At 33.7% G+C, this 10,723-nt stretch overlaps 1 long non-coding RNA gene across 1 annotated transcript; it reads right to left on the bottom strand.

Moving 5' to 3' along the window:
* Positions 1 to 8,244: 8,244 nt before the first annotated feature.
* On the bottom strand, positions 8,245 to 10,516 carry LOC129227513 (uncharacterized). The gene is made up of 3 exons (XR_008580843.1): positions 10,423 to 10,516; positions 9,495 to 9,626; positions 8,245 to 8,602 (listed from the first exon to the last, which is right to left on the bottom strand). It is a non-coding gene; the product is annotated as an uncharacterized LOC129227513 (long non-coding RNA).
* Between the last annotated feature and the right edge of the window lie 207 nt (positions 10,517 to 10,723).

Below are 10,723 nucleotides of genomic sequence, written 5' to 3'. Positions count from 1 at the left end.
GGTAGGAGAACTTCTAATCTGTTTCGGGGCGAGTCATAGATATAATATCTTTAGTAGATTCTGCTATACAGGGATTTAGAAAAAAAAAATCAATCAAAGCCTGCCTACAATCTGAACTTCAAACGCATTTTTATCGAAACTTTAAAACGTCCCCTCATTAGAGCAGCCAGAAATACCTTCTGGAGTTTTTTTTTTTTTTTTTAATGAAAAATGCTATCCGAAAGGGGTTTTTTGATCAAAAATATATCTGAAGGTTTTTTTTTTTTTTTGACCAAAACAGCCCTTTCAACGTATAAACTACTGTATAAGAATTTGCATTTATGTTAAACCCAATGGCTCTGGGGGGTGTTTTCACCAGTGGCGCTGCGAAGGTGGAAGGGGAGGGGAGGAGCTTCGCTGCACCACTAGTCCACTTAACATTCCTTTGCTTCTCACTGCCACAATTTATCTAATGTATCAATGGTTTAGTTCGTTTTGAAGGCATAAGCTTGCGAATGATTTTAAAACCAAACAAATAATTAGGAAATGGCACAATTATATTACTTCATGTAGTATTGAAAAATTCTGAAACTTAGACGCATTTTTTTAAATATTTTTATAGTGACCTATTTTTATCCGACTTCACATTACCAGATCCATTAAAAACATTTTTACTTCCACAGTTTCGTAAGAAATTTGCCGCAGCAGAAGCTTCGACGACGTAGACTTCATTAACGGAATAATGGAGATCAAAGCGTAGCTTACATTCCTCTGACTAACAACAACCGCTATCCACTAACAAGATCTCTAACCAATTAAGTTTCGAGTTTACTGCAATTTTCTGACAGCTGCCACAACGTGATTGGTTAAAATATTTTTGGTTAACGAATTTCGGTTACGTATCGTCAGATAGGTGTTAGTGTCTAAAATACAGGTTTGGTTAAATAAAACATGCTATGTCATAATGAGTAATGGATTTAAGAGTTTATTCAGCTATATATGTAGTTAACAATTTTTTCAATAAAGGGCGGATTAAAAAATCAGAAAAGATACTGTATTCCTTGTGTCCTGATCCGGATTGAAATAAAAATAAAATCATCAAATAATTATGCTGAAAATTGACATTTTACTAACCCATACGAGTAATTATTCAGTGATGTAAAAGATGATTTTTCGTTGAAGTTTCATTTTCTGTTAACATTTGACAACAGAGAACTGAAAACAAGCGAATAGTCATCCTATATCCTTATTAGTGAACTGTTAGAAACAGTTTTCTAACATATCAGGTTACTACATGGATGATGAGCGAACCGATGCATTTTCAGCACAAATTACAAGAAAGAAAGAGAAATAAACCGTACACTTGTTTCGAAGTATCAAGTAACTTCTCCATCATTGCATAAAGTTGTGAGCTACTATTGATACTTTGATTTGCTATTAAATTGCTTCTACGCAAAGCTATGTATTTGACTGCACAGTTCTTGCAAGAACTAAAAGTCTTCGCGCACTTGAAGGTGATGCTTTCAGATGCACCTGCTGTCATGGATTTAAGGGCCAATATATGATATGTTCGCGCGAATTCCTCGACGATAAAGGGTTTTAATTATAAAAGTTGATAATAACAAATATTTCTCGACGTAAATTTTGATATTAATAATCAAAATCGAAAGAAAAGAAATAACCTATGAAGTTAATTTTAACTATATCTGGAGACAGAGTTGAATAATTTTTGCTTTTTAAAAAGAATAAACAAATGAACAAAAAACAGCTTAGTTTAACAGTTGCTTTGGAACTACGTCTATCTAGAGCGTCTGGAGAGGCCGACGCATCCGCCATTTTGGAGCAAGCGTATAACAGGGAAAGCTGCCTTTATTGGCAATCCTTCGCCAAATAGAGAACGAGAGAGTCGGAGAGCGAAGGTGAACATTGGCAAAATTTTGGAAACAGTTGGCGTCGTTTCCAAGCTGCCAGTCACTTCGCGTGCCATTATTTATCCATTTCTTTTTTATTTCTGCATCTACTGGAAATTTGAAGAGCCAAAATCCTTTTTTGGAGCTGTTTACACAATTAACAGCCGAACAACCACCTGTCTGACTCAATTTAACGCATGCTAAAGAAACGTAAACGTCAGCAGCAATGCTAACGATACGAAGCACTGGATCAAGTTTGCTCCAAAATGGCGGATGCGTTGGCTCCTCCACTATAGGGGCCTTACGTCTATCCGTCCCATTTCACACATCATGTTAATTACACAGCAGCTTAAAACATTGAAAGTCATTTGTTACTTTTTTACTAATTTTCAAGCATGGGTATAAAAAGCATAATTAAGCAATATTAAGCGATTCACTCGTAATATTCACATTAAAAAATATTAAAATGGCGCTTCAATAGATAATGGTAAATTTTCAGTTCAAAAATCTCAAAATCTAATCGTTGTTGAAGGCAAACCCAAGCAATAAAAGCATTTACATAGAAATAGCAATATCAGAGACATTGAAAACAAGACACATTATTAAGTTTGTTTTGTTCTCGAATCCATTTTCGAAGAAACAATGCTCAAAGTCCGATTTCCACACACAAAAACAGCCACAATCGGTTTGAAAGAGGACAGGAAACTTCCTGTTTATGACAGAATGAAGGAACATATTTGGTAGTTGGAGAAGGTTTCTTTAATAAAAGATCATAAAATAATTCCGTTTCATCAGTCATCCTTCGTATTATCTAATGAATGAGTCATTATTGCAACAGTTCAGGTTTTATTTAGTTTTTAATATGGTTTGCAGAAATACGGTGCTTTTCATATACTGTTTATAAGAAAAATATGTCGCTTTAAAAATTTAAATACTTCTCTATCTCAAAAAATAAGCAACGAACGAAGAAAAAAAAAAAAAAATCCCTGACGTCAAGATTTGAATTTTGACGTCTTGAATTCAAATTTGTTTTCCGCAATCATAAAATACGATATGATCTTACTCTACGGATTTCTTGTTAAAAAAAAAGGCTCCTATTGCAATCATAATTGCGAGAAACACAATTTGAATTCAAGACGTCAAAATTTAAACTAATGCCAGGGGCTGGATACTCGATGTTGTGGGCTGAATGCTGTTTGTATCTGAAGAGGATTACGTCAAGTCGAGAGTGTCGGGTGTAAATAAAGTTGACTCCAGCGGACATGCGCGCCACCGCACAGGAGAAGGTTCCATTTGCGGAGGCAACGGTCAAAAGTGACCTGGAACGTCCTTACAATAAGAAATAAATTTCAATTGAATGCTAGAGCCTAGCTCCTTGATAAGGTGCACATTGTGGAAGTCTTGATTTTCCTACCGCATTTACTGCCTTTCCCATTCCTAACGAGTTTGATGTTTTCGACCGAACATACTGATTCACACTTAAGCAACTACTAAAATGAGCCAGCTTTAACATTACACAGTCATGTGTAGTCAAAAAAATATTTTACTGCGGAACACTCCTTTCGCATTTCACTGAAAGACACACATTACACAAATTTTGCTGCTGTAACCTTTTTTCTTTGTGCCAATTTTACTGTTTTATGATTATTTTTTGAGCTAGAGTAGAACGTGGTTGGAAAAAAATTAAAAAAAGAAGTTTTAATCAAAAAGGAAATGAACGGCAACTGCTAAAGCAATTTTTGCAATGAAACTTAGAGTGGATTTTCAGCTTTAGAATTATAAATAATTTCACATTGTTTGGCAATTCTTTAGACCCCCTAAGATTTGCAAAACTTAGAATTTGAACAAATGCATTTTCTTTTCCTTTTATTTTTCAGCTAAAACATTCATTCAATTTTTGCATATTTTAGTGGCATATTCACGCAACTCAGATTTTATATTTTTCTCCTTTCTATACATGGGCAATTCAACAGTGGCCGACAATACACTCTAGCAAGACACAGAATATGTCAAATTCTTGTTTAATTGCATGAATTTTATGAGTCACACGGGCATATAGTAGAATCTTGTTTATCCGGCTTCCATTTATCCGAAATTTCGGTTTATTTTCGCAAAATTCGCAGAGTTAAATAGAATATATATCCATTTTTTTTTTTTTATAATTCTTAATTACGATAGCAAGAACGGAGTAAAAATGCGCTGGATATTTGCTCTTTATTTTAATGAAATGTACAGCTCTTTTATAGGTAAGCGCAATAAATTATAGTAATCTAATAAACATGGGGTTTTTGGAGCGTCAGTACGAAATGAACTATAAGTGATAAAGCGTTTGCCAAGGCCCGAATAACTAAAAGTGAGGTCCTAGGCTCACAATGATTTGAAGGCCCCCTGAAAGTTCTATAACGGAATGCAGTAGTTGATTTACAGGTTTGGGGGCCTCTTTGTTAATCCCTGAACATTGTAAATCATTTATCATGTGAAATAATGAATCTGCTTCGGAGCCTATATTAATTGTGACATGGTAAATTCGCCACTGACAGAATGAATAAAAATTCCCCTGTTTGAAAGTTTTTCCCCCTATTAACAAGTCATTATATTTTAACTATTATTTTAAAAATGTGTGTCTTTTTCGTAGAGTTGTAATGTTATGCATATTTTTAAAAGTAATTTGGGACCCCTTAGGAAGAGGAGGCCCCAGGCCCAAGCCTAGTAGGCCTGTGCGGTAATCAGGCCCTGCACTCTAAAAACAAGAATTTCAAAAATGAAAAAAAAGTACGCAAATTTGAACATATCGCAGAGTTAAAATGGTTCCGACTATGTGGTATTCAAATTTGAAACATTCAAATACTCATCAAATACTCAAAAAAAAAAAAAAAAAAAAAAAAAAAAAAAAAACCATGTGCTCACATTTTTGAATACGTAATAATTTCAAAATTGAGTACTAACCGAGTTATGTGCTCATTTTTGAGTATGAAATAATTCAGCACACTATTTGAAAACATGGTTACTCATATTTGAAACAAAATGTTTCAAGAAAATTTGATAGCATGAATGTACTTATTTTTGAAAACTTTATTTTTCTGCGGTGGTGTTTGCGAGTAGCAATGCTTTGATATTTTGTTACAAAGCATCGATTTTTCTGTAATAATACTTTAAGTCTGCTTATTTACGAATGTGTTTAACTTATTACCCATGTCACCCGATTATCCGGAATTATGTTTATCCCGATTGCCTTTGGGCCCGGTTAGTCCGGATAAACTAGCTTGTACTGTATTTCTATTCTATACAATTAAATTTTAAAGATTTCCAGAAACAAAATATTTAATTTTTTTTTTTTTTTGCTCAGTAAACGAAGTCTGGAAATCTTCAAAATTTAATTGCATTAGGTACATAGAAGAGTCCCCCTTTTTTACAAAGTTCCTGCAACAAGAGTATAACATATTTTAATTTGTATAAGGCGTTTTTTGTAGAAATTGTTGCGTGCTTTAAATTGGAACTACATATTTGTTAGTTTTATTTAGCCTAGACACAAAGTATCAACAATTTTCATACTCTGTCCTTCTACCACAACGCTACGTGTTTTCAGCTTTCTAACTCACTTCAATATAAAAATTAAAATTTGTAAGCAATAACTTTTAAGTTACATACCACTAAGTAAATTGAAAACATATTACATTAAAAAAAATATATTTTCAACAAGATTAGAAAGTATAAATGCTTTTAAACATGGATCAAAAGGTCTCTTCTGCATTTTTCTTTTGATTCAAAATTCGTCACCAAATTGATCATCTACATTCAGAATATTGTCTGCCTAATGTAGCGTTTGCTGCCGAATCCATTTTAAATATTTTGAGTTTGAACTATTTTGGTGAAATATATTGGAAAACAAAACACTTTCATAAAATTTTCTTTCTTACGTTTCATCTAAATGTCCAATACCAAAGAAGTTAAATGAAGGATTCAGTGAATGTTCTAATGAGTAAAGAAATGTTTTGACATTAATATTAGTTAGATCTTGCACATTAAAAACGCTACCTCAAAAAATAAATAAAAAAATCATTACTCACACTATATTTCAGTTCTAAATAGCATTTCTTATTTACATCCAGGAGAAAGCTCGCATTACTTTGTTTTTGCAATATGTTTAGTGATTGTCTTCCGTTTTTTTTTTTAATGTTTTACCTTAAAAAGATATAAATAAATAAATAAATAAATTTAAAAAAGAATAAAATAAAATCAAATAAAAATAAATAACAGAATATGGATAAAATCTGATCATTAATACACATTACTAAGTAAATTATTAAAAAATGAAATTAATAATATAAACATGATGTGATGGAGAAATATGTCTGTTTGTTGGACCCTTCAGAATATTTTAAACCACTTAATTATTCGAGTTAAGCAAAACTTTTTTTTTTTAATGTGAAAAATCTTCGATGACTTGTTTCATGCCTGTTTGTTTGTCCATCGTTAATTTTTATTTTTATTTCGCTTAGCTTTTAACAATAAAAAAGTTCTAGTTTTCATAAGGAAAATTCAACATTTTAAAGTCAAACTAAGTCAGGAGAATTTCATGTTTCAAAACTATCTTTGAAAATAAAAGCATACATATTTTCAACGTTGCAGTCGTTCAGAAAATTTTTAAATGGTGCTGCCTCATTAATAAACCCGTGTTATGGAACTTTTCTTGAAATTCTACGTAGTGCTGCCATCTATTTCTCAACAATCAAAACATGTTGCATTAAATATTTAAGAAGCTCTTGGTACAAGGAATACTTTTCATACGAGAACTTGATTTGGTTTCCATTTTTCACTCGAGAAAAATGATCAATTTCAATTTAATACGTAAAAAGCTTTTTATTTTTTATTTTTTGTGATCAGCTTTTTTTTTTTTTTTTTTTTTTTGAAATTTAAGTTTCTTAAAAACATCCTTAAACGTAAAATGCGTACTCATTGTCAAATTTAAGCAACTTTCGGTTTCAAAAAAAAAAAAAAAAACATTTCAAATAATTTATAAGACATGCTTTTAAAAAGTAAAATCGTTTTCATTTTTTTTTTTTCGAGTTGGCAATTAGGTGATATTTTGAAGTTATAAGCTATTAAAAGAAGAGTAACAAAACTAATCGCCCATAAAGATGGTTAAAAACAAAGTAATTATCTCTTTCATTTAAATATTTTAATGGAAGTTTTGAAATAAGTATGGCGTCAAGATTCTCAAAAAAAATAGCCACGGCCACGTTACTCTAATGTAGGTCAACGTTGCTGTTACGTGGTCGCGCCGTGCCTGATCTGATGTTGTTGCAATGGGCAACTTCTATTTCGTAAGCATAACCTGGTTTTCCTATAAACATCATTAAAATTATGATAATTAAGAGGGTTCAAGTCAAGTTCATCCATGAAGAATTTACATATTAGACCGTTTGGATTTGTTTCGTTTTCACATAATTAAAGAAAGTATTTTTTTTATTATGAATGCTAGAAGACTAAATTTGTTTTGATATACTTTGTATACAGGATTTTTTGTTGTTGTGTATTTTATTCACTATAGTCTTTGAAGGTTTAGTTAGTAGTGGCAACAGTTTTAAATGTTATTTAACATTTAATTTTTTTTACTGATTTATATTGACTCACTGATGACTTATGAATTTCAAATGACTACTTGAAGTCTTATTGCGTTTAACAGATGTTGCTAGATGTCTCTTTGACATCTATCATCTCTCTAAGTAATCGAAGATAGGGATGTTCTAGTCCAGGATCAGGACAAGGACAAGGTAAAATATTGGTTTTTACCCAAAATATTGGAAGACTGGAAATAAAAAGCCTGCAACAGCTTTTGTTCAAGAAATCGTTTTGACACAAAAGAATTCCGAGTTTAATAGTTAATGTGATTAAATAAGGCCGATAGTTTCCTGAATAATAACAATTTTATTGTAGCTATTGCAAGGCTCCAGTAAGATGAGGACTGGACTTAAGGTGTTTATTTCTTCTCGAGGTACTGGAAAGAGAAAACGTTATCGCCGTGGATATTTGTTGTACTAGATATAACTTAAGCTTTGTGTCTCGACTGTATCTCCCCTTTTAAGTGAACTTTCTAAGAAGAAATAAACAGATTCAAGGCCGAGCCAAATATTATCGGAATTGCTGTATACCATTTTCCTAGGTTTCGTTGCTCTATCTCCTGTCTGATTCTTCTTTGGTTAAAATCGATTGGAATCCCGATTCCAAAAAAAAAAAAAAAAAAAATCGATTTTTCACTGAAAAATCGAATCTTTGAAAGGTCGAATAAGAGTTTTTGTTTTAACGGCACTTTTCATATTCCCAGTCTTCAACTAAAGTAGAGTCTATGGGGGGGGGGATTTAGTTTTCTTCTTGGCGTGAAAAGAACAAGTTCAGAACTTGCTGTTCACCCCAAAAAAGAAGGGAAACGATCAGCTTCACAAGGAAGATTAAATTCAGACTCAGGAAGGGCAAACTATCTCGAAGGCGAGGAATCATCGAAGACCCCTGTCCACAGGGGACGTCCCCCGTTCCACTTCTGATTCTCGGGGATGGGAAGATCCGCCAGGCTGAAGTTCAATTTGGAGAAAGATGGGCGAAGGAAGAATTCACGTTCTGGCTGATTCGTCGTGCTGGCTGAAAGGAAGTTCTGAAGCACCTCGGTTTGGGCTGTCCTCCTCCTCATCATCGTCCTCGTCTCGTCTCTGTGCCACCTGTTAATCATAAAACAAAGTTCGGTGTCAACACATCTTTATCGCTGATGCAATAGAAATTAGAGTATAATTTCTGAAATTTTATACGTCATCAATGTTTTTTCTACTTTCTGCTGTTGTTGTCGTCGTGTTTTATAACAGGTGGGAAAAAGGCTGCTTAGGGTGGTTCAAAAATGCATGTAAAAAAGAAAAGTTTCTCCGAGATAACAGATAACATAACCCCTCAATATTTTTACACTTGTGGATAGTAATATACTGGAAGAATTTTAGCTCCCTATTTCAACTGTAAGAGGATGCTCAACCTACTCCCCCAAACTTCATAAGTATGGGGAAGGGGGTTAAAAAATACATTGAACTGAAAAAGCAATGCTACATATTATTATTTACACCAGTAATATGCATATACATTGCAATAAAATAATTATTTATAAAAAAAAAGCAGCTGGGGAAATTGAGTTTTTTAAATTTGTGACATTTTTTATGCTACGGCACGGCTAATGTTAAATTAAGGGGTCATTGAGCACCCTCTTAAAATTTGAGTAAGAAGCTAAAACTTTAACAGCATAATACAATTCGTAAGTCTAAAAAAATTGAGGGTGTCCTGGACTCTAGTTGTTTCACGTTTTTACTCCACGTTTTTACCATTCTGGTTATCATGGTTACGGCACTGTGAACTTTCCCCACGTCTTTTCTTTAAATGTTATGTGTTGCAGAAGCTGCTACGAGGAAACCTCCATAGCTTCGTAACCATGACGATCAGAAAATGAAGGGAGTGGATACGGGGATAGTTACTTGACCTTGACACGCCAATTCTAAACACATGGACTGCAATCTGCTCCAACACTTTTCACGTGAAGCCCTGGGATTACTAAGCGTAGAGAGATCTCCTCACCTTCATGATGGTGTCCGAGTCGGCGAGCGCCTGTTTGGCCAGATACCTCTCCCGCTTGATTTTCAGTTCTAGGGCCACGGGGATGTCCGGGACCAGCATGTCGATGAGGCGACACACGGCGAACACAAGATGCTGTAAGAGAAAATCCATCAGTCAGTCTATCAGTTATCGCGAAATGTGATGCATTGCATATTATTGGTGTAACTCGCTTAGCCACAGGAGTCAGGCTCTTATTGTTAAAAACAAGGGGGATGGAATCTGTCTTAATATCAGAATCCCTTTAAGACACGGGGCCTTTAAGAACAGTCAAGAGCAAGTTCCTCTCCAAAGTAAATAAAGTGTTTGCATAAAATACAAATCGAAGACACATTCCGGAATTTGAGAGAAAGAAACAGATTTTTTTGGAGAGCATCTCATTTTTACTTCCTTTTATATTGTGGTCGCAAATTTTTTCCATCAAATTTCGTTCTAAATTCTCATCATACTCTCCCTCGAATGAATATTGAACAATGTTTTTGGCTTCTTCGCACGTACATATGTAAGAAAATACCTAACAATACCTAAGAAAGTATGGGCAGCCGAAGCATCCCTTTTGAGGATCAGCGAGTTAACTGTCACAAATTTTCTTTTGACGTTTGTATATACAAGATTCATACAATATGCAATAGTTTTTGTATGTATGAGGATTTCTACTGACTTTTAAATCTGATCAAGAATCAAAAAACATTCTTAGTACAAGATTTCCGTAAAAGATTTCTCAACGATTTTTAAATTGGTGGTTTAGATGAACTATCTCAATAACCTGTCTTGTTATAATTTCTTGGAAGTTTTCTGCAGAAAAAAATCCTTTAGAGGTTATAGCATCCATTTTTAGAGAGGTTTTATATAAAGACAAAGGGCAGTGTATATATTGCTTTTGGTGCCTTACCTCAAACAGAATAACAAAACCTAGTCGCAGAGCCAACAAACGCCAGTAGAAAGTAGTCAAGTTCCCACCACGGTCCCGGAAGTCCGAGTACCTGTAGAAAAATCTCAATTAGAGAAAAGTAAATGAAATTTCCTGGTCTATTTCTGAAAAACAGGATTTTATATTAGATGCTATTTTTAATTATTATTTTCAGGAAAAAAAATTCTGTATGAACTTTATAAATAGGAGAAGGTGGGGCACAGTGAAAAGGCGGGGTAAAATGAAATGATACAGTACAATTTTCAGTTCACAGCGGTACCTG

This window comes from Uloborus diversus, chromosome 8 (genome assembly GCF_026930045.1).
Source record: "Uloborus diversus isolate 005 chromosome 8, Udiv.v.3.1, whole genome shotgun sequence".
In the NCBI taxonomy this organism is placed as follows: Eukaryota; Metazoa; Arthropoda; class Arachnida; order Araneae; family Uloboridae; genus Uloborus; species Uloborus diversus.
Note: the sequence above shows the minus strand (reverse complement) of the source record. Positions and strands in the feature narration are given on the sequence as shown.